At 47.6% G+C, this 18,417-nt stretch overlaps 1 protein-coding gene across 12 annotated transcripts in view; it reads left to right on the top strand.

Annotated features, from left to right (window-relative positions):
* The window catches only part of Grik4 (glutamate receptor, ionotropic, kainate 4), a 426,819-nt gene that overhangs the window by 238,233 nt on the left and 170,169 nt on the right, over positions 1-18,417 (top strand). The window lies entirely within an intron of this gene.

Below are 18,417 nucleotides of genomic sequence, written 5' to 3'. Positions count from 1 at the left end.
TCCAGTTCCTTTTGAATTACAGTTGTTTTCGAACCCCAGTGACTGGCCATCGGGACTAGGGAAACATCAAGCAGCTTGCCATGCCACAGAAACATATGGCCACCTGTGATCCACTGCTCCCTCTGCAGACTTCTTGGTCACTATTCTGCAGATGCCAACTGAGGCCCTCCCTAGGAGCTCTCCCTAGGAGCTCTTTCTTACTGTCTTCCTTCAACCTTAGTGCTCTTTGTCTCTGGCCATAGCTTCTGCCTCCACGTTATTCCTGGCCTGGATCAGATGGAGCCTAGGTAGTGGGAACTTCCCTGGCCGTTCCTGGTTTGCTTGGACCTGCCCACTCCCTTTCCTTTTTTAGTTCTCATTGCTATGTGCGAAGCCAGCCCCTGGCTTTTATTTGTACCTTTGCTGTCCACCCGCCTCTCCTTGTGTCTGGGTCTCAGGGTTCCTAGCTCTATTTCCGATGCTCAGAACAAAGTGTGGTACCCAGTAGGTAACTGGGATTATTGCTTTTCATTCTCTGGACACGGGAATGCTTTGGAGCAGTTATGAATAGTGAAGCGACACTATCAACGATGTGTCTTGTGGAGAGAGTCCTCCTCTGGGTTTGAGTGAGGGACAGAGGGACAATTGCTGAAGGCAAGAGTTAGGCTGTAAAGCGATAGTGGTCCAAACCATTGCCTCTCAACTGGGGGAAGTGGCTGTCTCTTTCTCAACTCAGGGAGACATTGGGCAATCTCAGGGGGCAGTTTCAGTTGTCCTAGTGAGAAAGGGTGCTGTGGCATCTCGTGGACAGGGTCCAGCAGTACTGTTAAACCTTAGAGGATGCTCAGAACAGCCCCCGAATATCAGTAGTGCTGAGCACAGTAAAGCTGACTCTAAACCTCCAGTGGTGACTGGAGGAAAGGAAAGAACAAAACGAATGTTTTATAGTTGTTGGAAAAGGCGTTGCCGTGATCTGTGCCTGCAAAGGTGGCTTTAGGTCCCTTTGGAAGCAGAATGCAAGTACTCTAAGTGGCAGTTCCTCAGAGACACAATGTGTTCCTTGTGCTGGTCCTCTGCCCCTCCCCCTTCTCCCACTGCCTCAATCTCCTTTCTGGTCTTGGATTCTGTTGCTTTTCCTCTTCCATTTTCTCTTCCTCTCTCCTTTCCTCCATTTCCTCTCTCCCCTGTACTTTGTCTCTCCCATTTAACTGCCCATTACAAACATTTGAAGTTTAGTGAGTTTATGGTCTCGGTCCTTAATTTTTAAAGTGGGTAATTGCATGGTCTATACTAAATTAGATTTACTAGCTTCTTGCTTCTGTGGCATATGGCATCGGATGGGGCTGGCTTTTATCCTCCGCAGTTGGTGATCTTTCTTCCAGTACGTTTCTCTGCATTTTGCATTTTCTAACAACAATCAGGTGAGCATCTCTTTCAGCCACTGTTTCTGTGGAAACTCAGTCAGACCAAGCAGGAGTTATGCAGAAAGCAAGAGCAAGTCTGTGCTGCTGGGGTCAAGAGCACACCTGTGGCCCATACCCTCCCTACCCCTACCTAACCCTTTCTCCTCCTGAGCTGATGTCTTAGGCTCTAGCATGAAAAGAGGAGGTCATGGCTCTTGGAGTTGATCTCCTTATTCCTCCTCATTACCTCACAGAAATGGTTCCTAACCAGGATAGCCTGATGTACCCGTGGATACCAGCCTAACCAGTGATTTAGTTTCAAGGAAAAATGGCACGCAGAGGGAGGGGTCTGGAGAGACGACTGCCACAAGGATGTTTGAATGTCTGTGGTCCCCTAAGGAGGCATTGTGGTACTGAAGTCTCATTTTCACAGGGGCTAAGAATGACTTTCAACCTGCATGCTACATGTGGTCTCCAAGACAATTCTGCCTGTCTCCTGGGTACATAGAACAGCGACTATCACTCCAACCAGAAATCATAATTACAGTGTGAGCCACAAGTCTGACACATTTTGTTGATAGGAATCTCTTCTCTCCCAGCTTAGGAAAAGGGCAAGAGAGAAAGAATGACAGATTATTTAAATATTTTTCGAATGAATGAGCATATGAATATTCTTGTTCTACTGGGGGTACCTAGCTTAGACACTAAACACCAGTGTCCTGCCGGATAAATATCCCTTGCCCTGTTCTGACTTCTGGCTCTTTCCTTGGGGGATGATGACAACGAATGACGACGACAACGATGATAATGATGATAGCCCATTACTGGTGTTTGATCTCCTGGGATATAGAGATGGATAAGGCTAAGTAGAAACAATCAAAGGAATGGCTCTTCAGATTTCCCTGCCATGTTCTGCAAACTCACGTCCCAGTTGGTTATTTCTCTTGCTTATGGTCACACGTAAGATGGAAGGGAGATGACTATCAACCCAGTGATTTAGGAACACATTTTTCCTTTCTGATCAAAGGCAGCAGGGTCCTGTGTTGTCAACTCTAGCAAACTTGGCATGCATTTGTTCAAAGCTTGGGGCAAAATGTGTGCCTTAGTGTCTCTCTGTCTGATGGGTGTGATTTAGTGGTGATCTAATCTAATGAGATTGCGCTGATTCCTCACCGCTCTGATCAAATATCTGATGACAACTTAAGGGGGGTGGGGCCAAGGCTTATTTTGGCTAACAGTCCAAGGGAACACAGTCCATCATTGCAGGGAAGCTGTGGTGGCATGATGTGGTAGCTGGTCACACTACATTGGCAGTCAAGAAACAGAGTGGACAGAAGTGAAGCCAGGCCATGAAACTTCAAGGTCAGCTTTCCAGTGGCTCCCACTTCCTCCAGATTTACTTCTAAAGGCTCTACAACTCTCCATCCAGCATATTCAAACACTTGGGACTAAGGGAGGCATTTCACATTCAAACCAGGATAGACTCATTAGTGGGCCGAATGCCCTGAAAAGCTGCGCTCTCTCAGAGGTGTGTGGATTCTTGAGAAAGCATTTGATAGCTGTCCATCTAGGCTCACCTTCAGAATCTGCTTAGCAGGTGGCTTATGGCACCCACCCTCACTCCCTCCATCTCTATCTCCCCAGTAAGCCTTTGTTGAGTCTTAGAGAGCAGAGACCAGAGCTGTTTCATGTCTTCCTAATTTAGGTTCTCAGCTCCACCCAGCCTCCCTGGTGCCTGGCTTTGAGATCTGTGATCCGTATAAGCTCTTCAGATTGAATTACTGCGGTTAAGGAGGCCGGCCTGGGCTCAGTTTCCTTTGCCGTTAAAAGGCCAGCTTTGCCTGGCATCCTGCACACTCAAACTCACCAAGGCTCCTAGCGACCTTTATTGTTCCACATCCCCTCAGCCTTTCTTCTTGTTCTGTCCCACAACTTGGCCAGAAGGCTGTCACCAGCAGCCATAAAACAATATAAATGGGCATCTCCAGTTCCCATCCCTCCCCATCCTGGCTCTGTATGCAGTGAGCCTAGAATGTGGCCCCTCCAAGCACCGAGCTGCCACATCCTGCATTGGGGTCAGCCACAAGCTGCCGATGAAGCTGCCAGACAGGGTGGGGATTCTGTCTGTGACCACGGCTCAGCAGAACACATGGGGATGATCTTCAAAGGAAAAAAAAAAAACAGGAGGTATGTGGCAAGGGAGAGAAGAGAGAAAATGAGAGCCGCTTAAGAAGGTTAACCGGGAATATCGAGCAGATGTATCCATAAACTCAGCAAAGTGGCCCTATTAATAAAGCACTAAGTGCAGATATAATTGTTGGCTATGCCAGGGAATTCATTCATAAATTTTTTTCAAGGGTCATGTCCTTTATTTAGCTCCGGGTGTGTGAAAGATAAAAGAGAACCTTGCCGTGAAGTTCACGCATGCGCGTCCGTTGGACAGATCTGAAAGGCATCCATGCCTAACTGCTCAGAGCTGGCTTGTACTGGGGCCAGAGATGAGGGGCCTGCTCAGCTTCCCATACTCATTGCTCCCTGTCTTGCTGGCAGTCCACAGACAAGGAAGCCAGTGGTGCTAGCTCCATTCCCTACTTGTTTCCCGCCTGCAGCCTCATCTCTAGGCTTCTCCTGGACTGTGTTCTGACCTCAGTTCACAGCCCCGCCTCTGAGTTATTCTCCACACCATGGCAGTAGGCACCCAGAGCCACCATTTACTGAGTTGTCCCATCTATCACGCACATGCCCTGCATGAGCTAGCACACAGCTCTAGCGGGTAGAAGGCTTCCCTTCCTCTCTCCCATCTCCAGGGGCAACTGCTTACCCAACAGTGGCAGCTGCATTGTCCAACCTCCCTGGTGTAACACAGGGACACTACCCTCTGTCATATTTGGTACAGGTGCCCATGCGGTTTCTACTTGCCCTGTTGTAGGGATGAAACTCTGGACCCATCCTCCCCTCCCCTACCTTGCTCCATCCTGATCATCCTTTGGGCCTGTGCACCCAGCCCTCTCCTGTGCCACAGCTGTGGAGATCATGGTACCCACCCCTCAGTGACTTCTCTCCCATTCCACACCAACATCACTGTTTCTCTTGGTGTCATGACAGATCCCAGCCCTCTGGTTTTCCAGAAGGAGGTAGGGGACTTGACTCATGCTGCTAAAGCCACACCTCTAGATTCTCTGAGAGCAGCCGCCTGTCCCTATCCTCCTGGACCTTGCTTGCACAATGCCTGGTTCTCAGTATGTCCCAGGATCTGTCACACATCCCCCATATCCCTATCTGCTGGTCAAATCCTTTGTACATATATATTTGGGATACACTCTTTTTTTCCCATCCAATGGAAAGAGCCCACCCCACCACTTCGCTCTGTTGCCATGAGCGCCATTACCTCCCCTAACAACGGCCAGTTCCTCTTGAGAGCTCTGAAACCCACCTGCCCTGCTCTGTGCCTTGAGCCACGTCAGCCTCTCCCACATTTCAAGTGGACTCAGAAAAGCATTTATTAACAGAGCAGTTGCTCTCAGCTCTCACCTGTAGCCACCTCCCCTGTCACTCTGGCTTGCAGGAGATGAAGATATTGCTTCTCCTCCAAGAGAATGTAAACTTCCCTGCTCGGTCTCTCTTGACTTCCCCTCCCATCAAACACTTAAGGTGCTGCAGTGTTTATTAGTCTCAGACCTGAGCTATCTGTTTCAGCTCTTGAAGTGTACTGGCCTGATTGGAGATGTGTCACACACACACACACACACACACACACACACACACACACACACTAGATATAAAACATCTCAATGATTTTTTTTTATTGATTGGATGTTGGCATTATAGTACTTGTGATTTAATTTCATAATCTCATACATTTCTTTTGACCTTTTACAAAGTGCCCACTAGAACACCAGCAGAGGCTTTGCTTTTTTCCCCCTGTTGGGTAGCCCTGAGGCGGGATAGAGGCTGAGCCGCAGTAGGACAGAAACCAGAAGATGCAGTCCCTCAAATGTAGATGTATATTTCCTGCACACATGCCTAGGGTATGCAGTAGTTCAGGGATGGAGATGATCATCAATGTTGCTGTTATCAACTATGTGGCTTGTGTGTGTTGCTCTGTCACCGCAACCTTCCAGGAACAAAGAGAAGAGAACAAAGGGGTGGTCTGCATGCCACGGTAGCCTTCAGCTACCTCTGTGAGCGCAAAGTCAGCTCAGGTCTTCTGAGCTCAGAGGAGGCTGTCAAATTCATCTAAGCTGGGTCACCATGCATCTAGTTATTATCAGGGGTGATGGGGGCTGTTAACAGGAAGGAGAGAAAGGCCCTTGGGTTGGCACTATGGACTGCCATCTTGGCGGAGGACTGTCCCCTCTGTCATGCCATTTTTACTCTTCTCTAGGTTCTGTCTGCCTTTTACAGGGCTTGTTCAGAAAAGGCTCCTTTTCTTCTGCCATGGTCAGCTTTCCTCCCAATTACTTCTTCTTTCTAAGTCCTTGCCTTCATAGCTTCCTGAGTCCTTGCAAAGTGTGGTGTGCCCTGCCCCCAAGTTGTCCCAAGACACCTGATACCATATAAGCATTGCTCCTGTCTCTCCACTGAAGTCCCCAGAGACCTGCCAATTGCCAAGCCTCATGGGGAATCCTTGATTCTTATTATCTTTGGTCCATCTCACTTCTAGCCCCAGTAAGTTCTCAGGTCAGAACGTTGTTTTTCAGCCTTCCTCCAAACTCTCCCCAAGTATGGCGTCTCCAATGTCTCTGGCCTTGTTTCCCCTCCCCCGAGTCTTCATCCGATATTGAACTCAATGATAACCCTGTCCCTAGGGATTCCTACTGATCCCACCTCATAATCATCATTTGGATCTGCCTCACCTTTTTAAGCCTTAAAGCTTGTCCTTGGTCTCCTGAACTCAGGGGAGGTTAACATATGTTTTCAGCTCTCCTTGCCTTGACCCTCATATCTGACCTCATTTCCCTCTGCTGGATTTTTAAAATAGCACCCAGACTGATCTTTTCAGATCAAATTTCCACTCTCTCTCCAGTATACCTACAAGAACAATCGCTCTGAAATGCAAACCTTGCCATGTCATGACCTGTTTAAAGTCCTTGGGCTGTTCCCCAGCATCTTAGGGCACCATTCCAGCCTCTAGTGAGGCTTTATAAAGTCTCCCATGCTGTGACAGTCTTCATGTGACCTCTTTCCAGGTCTCTCTGATGAGGCACCCCAGGCTTCCTTAGGCTTGGGGTGGGGGTTCCATACCTGACACATTTCTTCTCTGCCTCTTTGAAAGGCTCACCCACTACTTTCATAGCTGTCTCCTCTGTGAAGCCTGGTAGTCACAGATACTTAGGTAGTCAGTAGCCACGTAACATGTATGCATGCCTTAGATAGATATCTCTCTTTGGAGTTTCCCCACCTGAGAGTTGCTTTTCCTTTACCTTCCTAAGAATGCCTTACTTCCATATAGAGTAAAGATGACATGCTTCCTCTCCAGACCCCAGGATCTCTTTGAGAACTAAAGACCCAGTCTCCCTGGCTTGAGATTTTCTGGGACATGCATACCTGTGGCATAGTTGCGGCATAAATGACTTTGCTTTTTCACTTTCCTTGTTGGCTTGTGGCCATTTGCTTACGTAGCTTTGTCTCTCTCTGGACACATATGAATCAGAAGCATCCCATCCCCTATATACACATCACCTTGACTAAGAGAGTTGGTTGATAGATTTTGATGAACTAATTAAATATAGGAACGATTGAATGAATGCACTAACTTCCTGTATTACTTACAAAGTTCATGATGAAGGACAGAATTAATGATTCACATCACAAATGCTTTGGGAGGATCTGAAAAGTAGGGGATCCGTTCAACTGGAGCTCATCATGGCTCCCTGGGTGGGAAGCAAGAATACGGTGCTGTTCAGTAAAGATGTGGATATGGACATGGAAAATCCAAGAGCTTTCCAAATGGAAGAGACAACCTGGGCAAAAACAAAATAAACAACAAAAACCAAAACAAAACCACAGTGCAAAGTCCTGTAACCTGTTCCATGTTCAGCAGGGATGGTCTAGAAACAGCTGTGTGAGCACAGAATTTAGTAGAACCTGATCATGGAAAGGCATATTAGATCCAGAGGTAGTTAAGGATAGGGGATCTACACTGGTGTGAGGGAGACTGAGGCGGGTCAGGGGAGAGACTGAGAGCTGACAGCAGGGAGAGAGAGCCATAGGAAGTGGCTGACCTCAATGACTGAGCAGATGGAGTGGGCAAAGGGTGTGGGAGAGTGCAAGCCAGTTCTGCCAGGAATGTCTGTGTGAGCAACTGCACTCTTTAATTAAGTCTGAGAGGCATGAATGAGCCTCTGATTGTATGTGAAGGTAATGGGTGCCACTGGGACACAGAATTTTCAATACGCTCTAAGGGAATGTTTCCTAGTGGTAGCTCAAGCAAGAGTCTCATGTGTGGTTGAGAACTTGAGTCTGTACATAACAACCCAGGGGCTGGTAATTGAGATCTGGTGTGAGAATTAAGATGTTATTTCTTTCTGCATGTATGCATGTTTGTGTGTGCGTGGGCATGTGTGCCTGTGGAGGCCAGACAACTCTGAATGCTGGTTTTCAGGCCCTATCCATCTTGTTTTTGAGACAGAGTCTCTATGTGTTTGGGGACTAAGCAAGTAAGGTAGGCTAGCTAAGCAGGGAGCCCCAGGGATCTGCCTGTCTCTGTCACTGGGGTTACAAGCATGGACCACCATGTTCTGCTTCTTTACATGGTTCTGGGGATCTAACTCAGGCCCTTGTGCTTGTAAGACAAGTGTGTTCCTAACTGAGCTGCACCCCCAGTCCTGTAGGTTCCTTAGGGGAAAGTATACAAGTGTCCAAGTGTCCAAGTCCTGGAAAACTGAAGATTAGACCCTGGCAATACTCACAACTAGGATCAGGGCAGGAGAGGGTGGTTGAATGGGAATCGCCGGGTATCTTTGCCAACACTTAGTATGGTCAAGCCTTTTAATTTCAGCCATTCAAACAGGCTTGTAGTAGCATCTCATTATGGTTTTAACTTGCATTTCACTGGTTACTGTTAGTACTGAGCATATATATATATATATATATATATATATATATATATATATATATATATATATATTAACCTACCTGTATTACTTCTCTGTGAAATGTCTGTTTAAATTTGGTTTGACTTAAAATTTGCATTACTGAGTCTTGAAAGTCTTTGTGATTTTTTGATGTGAGGCCTCTGTCTAGGATCTGCTTTGCACACATTTTTCTCCCAGGTTGCTCCTTGTCTAAGTCATCCTGTCCATGGTGTCTTTGGAAGAACAGACAAACGCAGCTTTGATGTAGTCTAACTTCCTGAGTTTTTACTTCACGGGTTGTTGCCTAAGTCTTATTCTAACTTGGGGTCATGCAGATTTTCTTCGAAGTTTCACAGCCTTGGGGTTTACATTTGTGTCTGCAGCCCAGTTTGTGTTACTTTTGACACATGGCAGTTTGACGTTCTTGTCTGCCTTTACTGTGTGAGGAGCTGGTTATTTTGACTCAGTGCAGTGTGGCAATGTTTTTCACTGTACCAATATCAAAATCACTTTTTTTTTTCTTAAGACATGTATAGAACAGAGTGATGATCTTAACAGAAGTTTCCTTAGTAAAACCCCAAAGTCAAAGTTAATTTGGCTCAGATGTTTATAAAGGGTATACCCATGCCAGATGGGGTGCCTAGAACCAGGTTAGAAGGAACGGATGAGGGAAGTTAAGGGCTGAAACCTTGGTTAAAATGCACTACAAGAGGCAAGGGCCTGTTGGGAGTGCTTGGCCGTTGTGCTTGGTGAGTCACTACGTTCAGGGTAAGAGCCTGTTGGGAGTGCTTGGCCATTGTGCTTGGTGAGCCACTACGTTCAGGGTAAGGCTTCTTGGAGGAGGAGGTGTCCTAGGAGTTATCCTGAGTGAGCAGAACCAGCAAGCAAAGATGAGAAAGCAGAGAAAGTGGGGACCAAAGGGATGCAGGTACATGGCAGCACAGGTGTGCTTGCATGGTCATGTCTGTGGGCAAGTATGCATGTGTGCTTACATGCATCTCTCTCTCTCTCTCTCTCTCTCTCTCTCGTGTGTGTGTGTGTGTGTGTGTGTGGTGTATGCATGCACACATGACATATCATCAACATTTTACTATTTGTGGTGGGTTGAGAGGAATACGGTTGAGAGGAATACGTAGGGCAGCAGAGTCTAAGGGGGTGGCAGGTCTCATCAGCTATGCCATGATTACATACACCAGGGAAGTCTCCTTTCACGAAGGTACACCCCAAGCCTGTTTTTATTTTTATTTTTGTTTTTAATCTTTATTTTGAGACTGGGTCTTGGTAAGTTGCCTAGGCTGGCTTTGAACTCATTCTGTGGCCCAATCAGGCCCCAAACTTCTAATCCTCCTGCCTCAGCATCCTGGCTAGCTGGTATTACAGGAATATACCCATAAGACTCAGCTAAGTAACTATCTTCAAGGTAGCTGGGATGAAGGAACAACAGACAACATTGTTAGAAGATGTGTGTGTGTGTGTGTGTGTGTGTGTGTGTGTGTGTGTGTGTGTGTGTAATGGTGACAAGTGTGCATGCCACGGCATCTGTGTGGAGGTCAGAGGACAACATTTTTGGCATTGGTTCTCTTCTAGGTGGTTTGGATGAGAATGACCTCATACAGTAATCTGTTTGAATACTTGGTTGTTAGTTGGTGGAACTGTTTGGAAAGGATTGGGAGGTGTGGCCTTGATAGAGGAGTCAATGAGGTTTGAGGTTTCAAAAGAGCAGTGCCATTCCCAGTGTTTCCTTCACCTTCTGCCTGTGAATCAAGATGTAAGGAAGCTCCCTGCTGTCACCCCAGCCTTCCCTCTACTATTGTACACTCTAACACTCTGGAATCATAGGTCCAATTAAACCCTTGTATAAGTTGCCTTGGCTGTGGTCTCTTATCACAGGAGTAGAATCCCAACTAAGACATATGAATTTGCTGATCAATCCCAGGTTCTCAGGCTTGTGTGACAAGAGCTTTGCCAGCTTTGCCCACTGAGCAATCTTGCCATCCTCCTAGTTTGGGTCTTGATACATTTGAGATGCTTATTAATTAATTAATTAATTAATTAATTTAGATTTTTTGAGACAGGGTTTCTCTGTGTAGCCCTGGCTGTCCTGGAACTCCCTCTGTAGACCAGGCTGGCCTCGAACTCAGAGATCTGCCTGCCACTGCCTCCCAAATGCTGGGATTAAAGGCGTGCGCCACCACTGCCCGGCTTGAGATGCTTTTTAGACATTTACCTGAGATGCCAACAGATTGTTGCATGCATGTGTTTCCTCCCCAGGGAGGTGGCTGGAAATGAGATCCATTGATTAGGAAGCTCCTGTAAATAAGACAGAAAAGGGGCTTTGCAGAGACTCTGGGGGGTCCATCTGCATTAAAAGATGGCAGGAGCAGAGGGTACCTGCACAAATGGCCAGAAAATTAGTAGAGTCCTTAGAGAACAGCTTCCTGGGAGAAAATGAGATTGAGGGGCTTGGTGAGACAAGGGGAGCAGGGCTTGACTACGAAGAACCTTAGCCCAGGAACAGCCAAGGCAGGGGCACTCCCATAAGTGGGGCCAGACCCCAGGTGCCACTATGAGCCGTGCAATCTTGGGTAAATTGCCTAACGTGCCCTTTTCACTTATCTCAAGCTAAAACAGAATAATAAATTGCACATTGCATGGGGATTAAATGAGATCATATATTTGATGTTCTCAGAGTAGCACCTGGGTGATCATAAACAACAATGCTGGCTATGATGTAATTAGACAAGGGATCAGAAGTGCCCCCTGATTTTGCCGTGATGCTTGTTGGCACTGGCATAGTGTGCAGTTTGAGTGAAGTGGGGGGCCAGAGGTGGCTTGCAGTGAGCATATTGGGGTACTTTGAGCTGATTTCAGAAAACTGAGGATCATTCAATAAGCCTGGCTTGAACTGTGGGTGAGGAGGAGGATCAGCCAGTATTGTACGAGTATCTTAGGAGGCTGTGCTCACCTCCCTGTGTGCTCACCTCCCTGTGTGCTCACCTCCCTGTGTGCTCACCTCCCTGTGTGCTCACCTCCCTGTGGGCATTAAAAGCCCTTCACTCTGCTGAGTGTTGTCTGTGAATTTTTTTATTTTTATTTATTTATTTATTTATTTATTTATTTATTTATTGGCTTTACACTTACAGGATCAGGATCCTGTTGGGTTTGGCTCTAGGGCCAGTGTGGCACATGGCCCATCTGGTCACAGGAAGTTCTGTCTGCTTGGGCTATGACAGCTGCCTGAGACAAGCTCATCTGGAAGACACTGAAGGCAGGAAGGATCAAAGAGAGTGAAATGAGGCAGGTAGAGCTGTTGGGGAGGAAGGCAGGGAGCGGGGATGGAGACTGTCTTGGAAGAGGGGATGCAGGTGAGGGTAAAGGTATGACAACTTGTGTGGAGGGAGGCTTCCTTCTGTGGAAAAGATGAGTGGGAACAAGGAAATGGAGGGCAATAAGAGGACAGAGCTGATGATGGACGAGGGGCAGGACCATCACCCTATCTGGGAACCTGGAGCTGCAGGCTAGCAGCTGGGAAGCAAAGGTAACCGATTCCCCAGGGCTCAACACATCTCTTCTTCTTGTTAGCACAGGGCCATAAAGGGTTGGTCCAAACAGCTATCAGCAGTGTTATAGATATGGCCTATAAAGGCTCACCAGTAAACCTTCTTTATTTCCTCCTTAAAGGGCTGAGAGCCACCGAGGCGCTGAGAATCTTCTGTGGCAGGCTTCTGGTGGAACTTAGAGATTAAGGTAGCCAGCATCCATGCTTGAGGAGTCACTCCCAAGCTTTCAGTAATGCATGCAGGGAAGGCAAGCCCTGCCCCAGTTCCCACAGGAACTGAGAACAGAACGCTGCCATCCCTGGAAAGATGAAGCTGAGTAGAGGTAGCAATGGGTCCCTTGCTGTGCCTACGCATGCATAGGAGCTGCCTTCGATCCTGGTGTCATCCAATATAGCCACCCCACCAACCTTTGCTACAGTTGCTGCCGAGGATGAAGAGCCAGGGGATCATGCACTATTGTGCTCTCAATAGCCACACGGTCCTAAGCACTACATGCTCAGATTCATCTATTCATCTGAGATGTGTCAGGCCCGGCCAGCCTACTCCCTCAAAGGGCTGAAAGAAGAGAGGCCACAGATAGGCACCCAGAGAGATTCACTGAGCTCAAAGGAAGGGAGTACAATTGAGATGAGCACTCTGGGGAAGCAAGCAGGCAGGAAGGAAGAATTATCTGGGCATTTAAGGCATGATCAGCCAAAGACACGCAGAAGTACAGATGGGGAGCCAAGTCTCTGCCAATAGGCCAGGGAGCTGTTTGGGTTCTCAGGCAATCTATGGAAGAGAGCATCGGTACCTAGAAGTCGGAGAGGACCTTCAGGAAAAGATGAGTCTGTAGGGAGAAGAGTCCGTGGTGAGAAAGAATAGCACAGCGAGGCGGCTCCAATGGCTCCAACGGTGAGGATGCCGCTTAGCATAGCCGAAGGCAACGCCCAATGCTTTGGGAGGATCCTCAAGTGTCTCAGAACTATACATACAGGCCTGCTCACACTTCCTAGCACTGAGCTAACCAGTGCTATCGTAGGCTGAGCCAGGCCCACCAACCCAAAGGGAGTCACCCTGTCCAAAGCAGACACACATAGGGATGAGAGGGCGCCGGGGAGTTTGACATCAGGATGTGCACTGTCACAGGACTGCCTTTCCATTGTCAGGGGCCTCAGACTGCAGATGGGGAGAGAGCTCAGCCGAGAGCATAATGCCCGGGGTTTGAGCGAGAGGCTCTCTGTAAATGCAAAGGCTTTCTTGACATAAAGAAGGTGTGCTAAATCCTGCCGGGCCAGTGGAGCGCCGGGCACTACTCGGCCTTCAGGGTTTGATAAAAGGGCAGACAGAAGAAGTCCAGACATGTGTCTCCTAATCCCGGCCCTGCTCTTACTGCTGTCTAGACCCCCTCAGCCTCACCGTGGCTACTAGTTGACTCCTTCCCAGAACAGTCCCCAGGGCCACAGGATGTGCTGGCTCATACTGTTCCTCCTTTGGCAGCAGCTGGGAACGCTATACAATCTGGCCTAGCCCGGTAGCTGGGCCTGAGGGACCCAGCGTGGTCCAGGAGCATCCGCTGCACATTAAGTCTTGAGCACACTGCTCTCTTCCATCCATCTGGCTCCTCTCCTGGGACTACTGAAGAGCCAGTGTGCTGCTTGGTAACCGCCTGCTGGGGATACGTTCCTTCAGCATCTCAGAAGAGCCTGAGTCTCCACCTTGTGTTTGGCATTCATAGCCCTAGAATTTAGTTCCTATTTTCAAGCTAATTATCCTGGTTCTGATATGTCTGATGCCAACAACACACCCAGTCAAGCCTCTTCCCTGTTGGTAATTCATCGCCATCAAGATCCAAAGTCTTAGTGAAATGTGGGGCTTGGGAGCGGGCATGGGGAATAGGGTTGTCAAATATCCCCAAGGGTTCATGGGGAGGGAAGAAGAGGACTCAACATCAGCTTGCCACATTCTCCTCCTTCTATTGTTCCTCTGACTCAACATGTTAGATGGGTCTCTGGGTATTGGGTTTACAGTGTGTGACACAGTTGGCTGGGGTCCTACACATCCCAGTTTTTATGAACACATTGTCTTAATCAGCATAGGATGCAATACAGTAAGACTGCAATCTGAGCGGCTTAAAAATAGAACTTTTATGTCTCCGTGTTTGCTGGGATGTCTGAGGTCACGGGGCTGGTCGAGTCTATTGCTAATGAGGCCTGTCTTCCTGGCTATACTAGAGGGTCGGGTCAACTCACTGGGTCTTCCTAGAGTAGAGAGCAAGTGACTGCGCTTCCTGCTCTTTCTTCTGAGAGGGACACTAATTCTATGAGTTCAGGGCTCCACCCTTGTGACCTCACGTAACTCCAATTAACCCCTGAAAGCTCTCCTTCCAAATATCATATTGGGAGTTAGGGCTTTAAAAATGCACTGGAAAAAAGAGCAACAAAGAAGAGGTAATGAAACGGGGTAGCACACAGCTTAGATACATCTTTTTCCAAAAGAAGAGAAGGTATGGACGCAGTTGTATCCGGAGCAGAGCCTTAGATGCGTGCTGCCTCTTGTAACACGGCTGTAATTTTTGCCATTTATGTAGTGATGGAGTGGCGGCAAAGCCGGTGAGACTCAGGGCAGACTCTCCTAAGTTCTAATGTTCACAAAGGGTATGGACTTGGTGTTAGCTTTCCATCACTGTGAAAATGTTCCTGAGGCCAATCAACTTAAAGGAAGAAAGGCGTGCTCAGGCTGTGGAGTCAGCAATTCAGTTCTTGGTTGCTTGGCTCTCTTGCTTTAGGGATCATGATGAGGCTCTCTATCATGGTAGCGGAGAAAGCCAAGAAGGTGGCCAAGAAGGAAGGAAGAATTGAGGGAGGAATGGAGGGAGGGAAGGAGGAAAAGGGGCAGCTAGGATTATTGTCACCCTTCAGTGACCCAAGTTCTTCCCACTATAGTCTGCCTCTTGAGGTTCCGATAGATCTCAGTAGACCCAGTCTCTGGGGCACACTTCAGATCTAAACCTTATAATGTTTTGGGGGAGGTTATTTCAGTGATTAATTTATTACAAGTAATTTATAAAATATCTAGTAGATGTTAATAGTTAATAGGATGTCTGCTCCTAGATGGAAAATCTCATTAGGGTGTGGTGTGTGCTAGGAGCTGGGAAGTAGAGAGATCACCTGGGGTGATCAGAGCACTAGAATCGATCCTGCCTGTCGCTGTTAGCGTCTCAGGGTTGGTTTACCTTGGTGACGCTTCCTTGAAAGCTCCCATAAGATGAAGGATCTCTGCCTGCCACACCTTCTTTTTTCTGCCTAAGTCCGGAGAAGACAGCTCAAGCCAACCTGAGACCACTTCCTCCTCCATTGCTTGCCAGCTCTGAAAGCATGGGCAAGTCACCAGATTCATGAGAACCATTCCCTCTTGTCCCACACAAAGAAGAGACACTGGCTGAGGATGAGACTGTAACATGGCCACTAAGCACACTAGTGTTGCTGAGTACACAGCACAGCTCTGTCTCGGATCCAGGGTCTCCTGCGCACGACTCTGCTGGACTGCCAGTTCCTGTTGTTCTGGATTGCTTCCCATTGCTCTGGGGCCAGTCTAGCTGTTGTTATATAATTTTCACTGTGAAGTTTGTTTGTTAGTATCAAATCTTATGTGAAATTGTGACGGTCACCACTGGCACGGGGCGACACATCACTTGTCTGCTTTTAGAAGGAAAGGCCCTTAAGGGACATCATTTGGGAATCATTCCTTTCTATTACAGCTTCCTTATGGTCTCACGTTGTGATCCTAGTGTGACACAGTGTGACTCTTTTCATTTCTGATTCTGATGGCACTGTCTCATTCCGAGTCTTGTCCCCTGAACCAGTCTCATGTATATGAGACTATAACATGAACACTGACTCAGGTCAGAACATCCCAAGTTTTCCCATTCATAAGCAATGTGGACATGGGAGGGCTTTTAGGTCTTCCCACTTATAACTCTTTGGCCGCCCCTACAGGTGGCCAGCCACTTCATGTGTGCTTTTCTAGTTAATGTGTCTACCTCATTGTCTGGGCTTTGGGACTCACCTTCTCTGCATGCTCGAGCCTACACTGTGAATGTGAAATTGAGTTTACATTGTTCACTGGGAGCGTGCATATAAATAAATCCTCAAGTTGGGGAAAAATGCGTTGTCACGTTCCCTGCCGTGTCCTGGTATTTTCTTGGTGAGATTGTACATAGGGCAGAAAACGTGGAGCCTGGGCCTTTTAGGTACAGGGATGACTTCAGAGTCACAGTGATGGAAAGCCAATGAGAACTTAGGAACACCCCCTCCCCCGCCCCACCCCGTTCACCTGGTCATTGCTACTCAGGTCCATGAGGCAGGGGTGTTTCCTTCACCTCTGAAAGATATGTATCTTAGTCAGGGTCTCTATTCCTGCACAAACATCATGATCAAGAAGGAAGTTGGGGAGGAAAGGGTTTATTCAGCTTACACTTCCACATTGCTGTTTATCACCAAGGAAGTCAGGACTAGAACTCAAGCAGGTCAGGAAGCAGGAGCTGATGCAGAGGCCATGGAGGGATGTTCTTTACTGGCTTGCTTCCCCTGGCTTGCTCAGCCTGCTCTCTTATAGACCCCAAGACTACCAGCCCAGAGATGGTCCCAACCACAAGGGGCCTTTCCCCCTTGATCACTAATTGAGAAAATGCCTTACAGTTGGATCTCATGGAGGCATTTCCTCAACTGAAGCTCCTTTCTCTGTGATAATTCCAGCTGTGTCAAGTAGACACAAAACTAGCCAGTACGCTATGTTGGATTGTCTTTTTTATAATTACTCTACTGAGGTTAAAATTCATCTCCCGCGTAACTCACCCACCCAAAGCATACAGTTCAGTGGTTTTTACTACGCTCACAGTTGTCTCATAACTCCAGGCAACTGTTCCTCTGATCTGCGTCTTTATGGATTCACTTTGTCTAGATAGTTTTGGATTGATAGGCCCACCCATCCGATGATATGTTGTTCTTTGTGTCTGGGTTATTTTGCTTGGCATAATGTTGTTCAGGGCCATCCACATTGCCACGTGTGGAAATATTTCCTTCCTCCTCTTAAACAGTCATAGTTCCACCGCAAGAGGAAAGCATTGTCTTCCTCGCCCCTCGGTTGATGGACATTTGCAGCATTTCCCCCGTTAGTCTTTGTGAATAACTGCTGCAAGTGTTTACATAAAAGTCAGTTTTCAGTCTTTTGGGAGAGGTGTTCAGCAGCCTCTGGTTCTATCTGTACCTTCAAAGTCTTCTCAAGGCTGGACTAACCTGAAGGAGTAAACACGAATCTCAGGGAGCACACAGTGGCCATGGAATACTTTCTCCAAAGATAGATTCGAACAGTCTATAAGATAAGGAGGTTGGCCAGTTCCTCCTGCCTTCTGTTTTTCATAACCCACGCACACACACACTCTCCATCCACAGTGGGAAACAATCATGGAGGAAGAGGGTTCCCAGACTGCCCTTTGGGAATAAAATGGGAGGCCAGAACCAAAGTCTTTTGGATAAAGCACCATGACTGACTACACACTAACCCGTTTGGCTGCCTTCCTTCCCAAGGCACAGATCTTTCCCAGCATGGGAAAGACCGACCTCCCTCCCTCCCTCCCTCCTTCCTTTCCTCCCTTTTGACCCATTTTCACTCTTCCACCATACACTCAATAAAATAAAATAAAATAAAATAAAATAAAATAAAGTAAAGTAAAATTTAAAAAAAGTCAGTTTTCAGATCCCCCAGGAAATAAGAATTTCTGTGGCTAGCATTATTGAGTACCTACTAGATGCAAGACCTAGTAGTGCCTACAAGATGCAAGTGCCTACTAGATGCATTGAGTATGTCCCATCTCATGTACTTCTCACAGTAGGCTCACGAGGAGCTTTCCTCCTCATTTTTCAAGTAAAGAAACAGACCCAATAGCTAATATGGGTGGAGCAGCGGCTACACCCGATTCTCCACGATTCCCTTCACATTGCATCCTGAGGCTGGGCCGCTACTGGGACTGTACCTCTCCATGTCACCCACACTGGCTAAGTCCGGATGATGGGTCCCTAACAGCCATTACCTGAACTGAATCCCTCCACTAACTGCTGAGCTCGCCTTTACTACTCCAGTGCTCAGTGAAGAAAAAATATTCAGAGAAGTTTCATAGCTCACCCGGGACACATGGCTCATGGGCACCAGAGACTGGAGTGTGAGCATTCCACGGTACTGTCACTGCTTCCCTGGTCCCACAGCTGTCCCTCACAAATGCACAGCCTTATCTTTCCTCAGGGACCTTCTTGTAGACTTAGAGTTCCATTTCCAAAAGGATAGTGAGCAAGTTCCTTTCTGTGCCCCTGTCTCTTGAGGGTATTTTGGCACCTGGGCCCAAGGACCTCAGACAGGTAGGAC

The sequence above is a fragment of the Mus musculus genome, chromosome 9, assembly GCF_000001635.26.
Source record: "Mus musculus strain C57BL/6J chromosome 9, GRCm38.p6 C57BL/6J".
NCBI classification, from domain to species: domain Eukaryota; kingdom Metazoa; phylum Chordata; class Mammalia; order Rodentia; family Muridae; genus Mus; species Mus musculus.
Note: the sequence above shows the minus strand (reverse complement) of the source record. Positions and strands in the feature narration are given on the sequence as shown.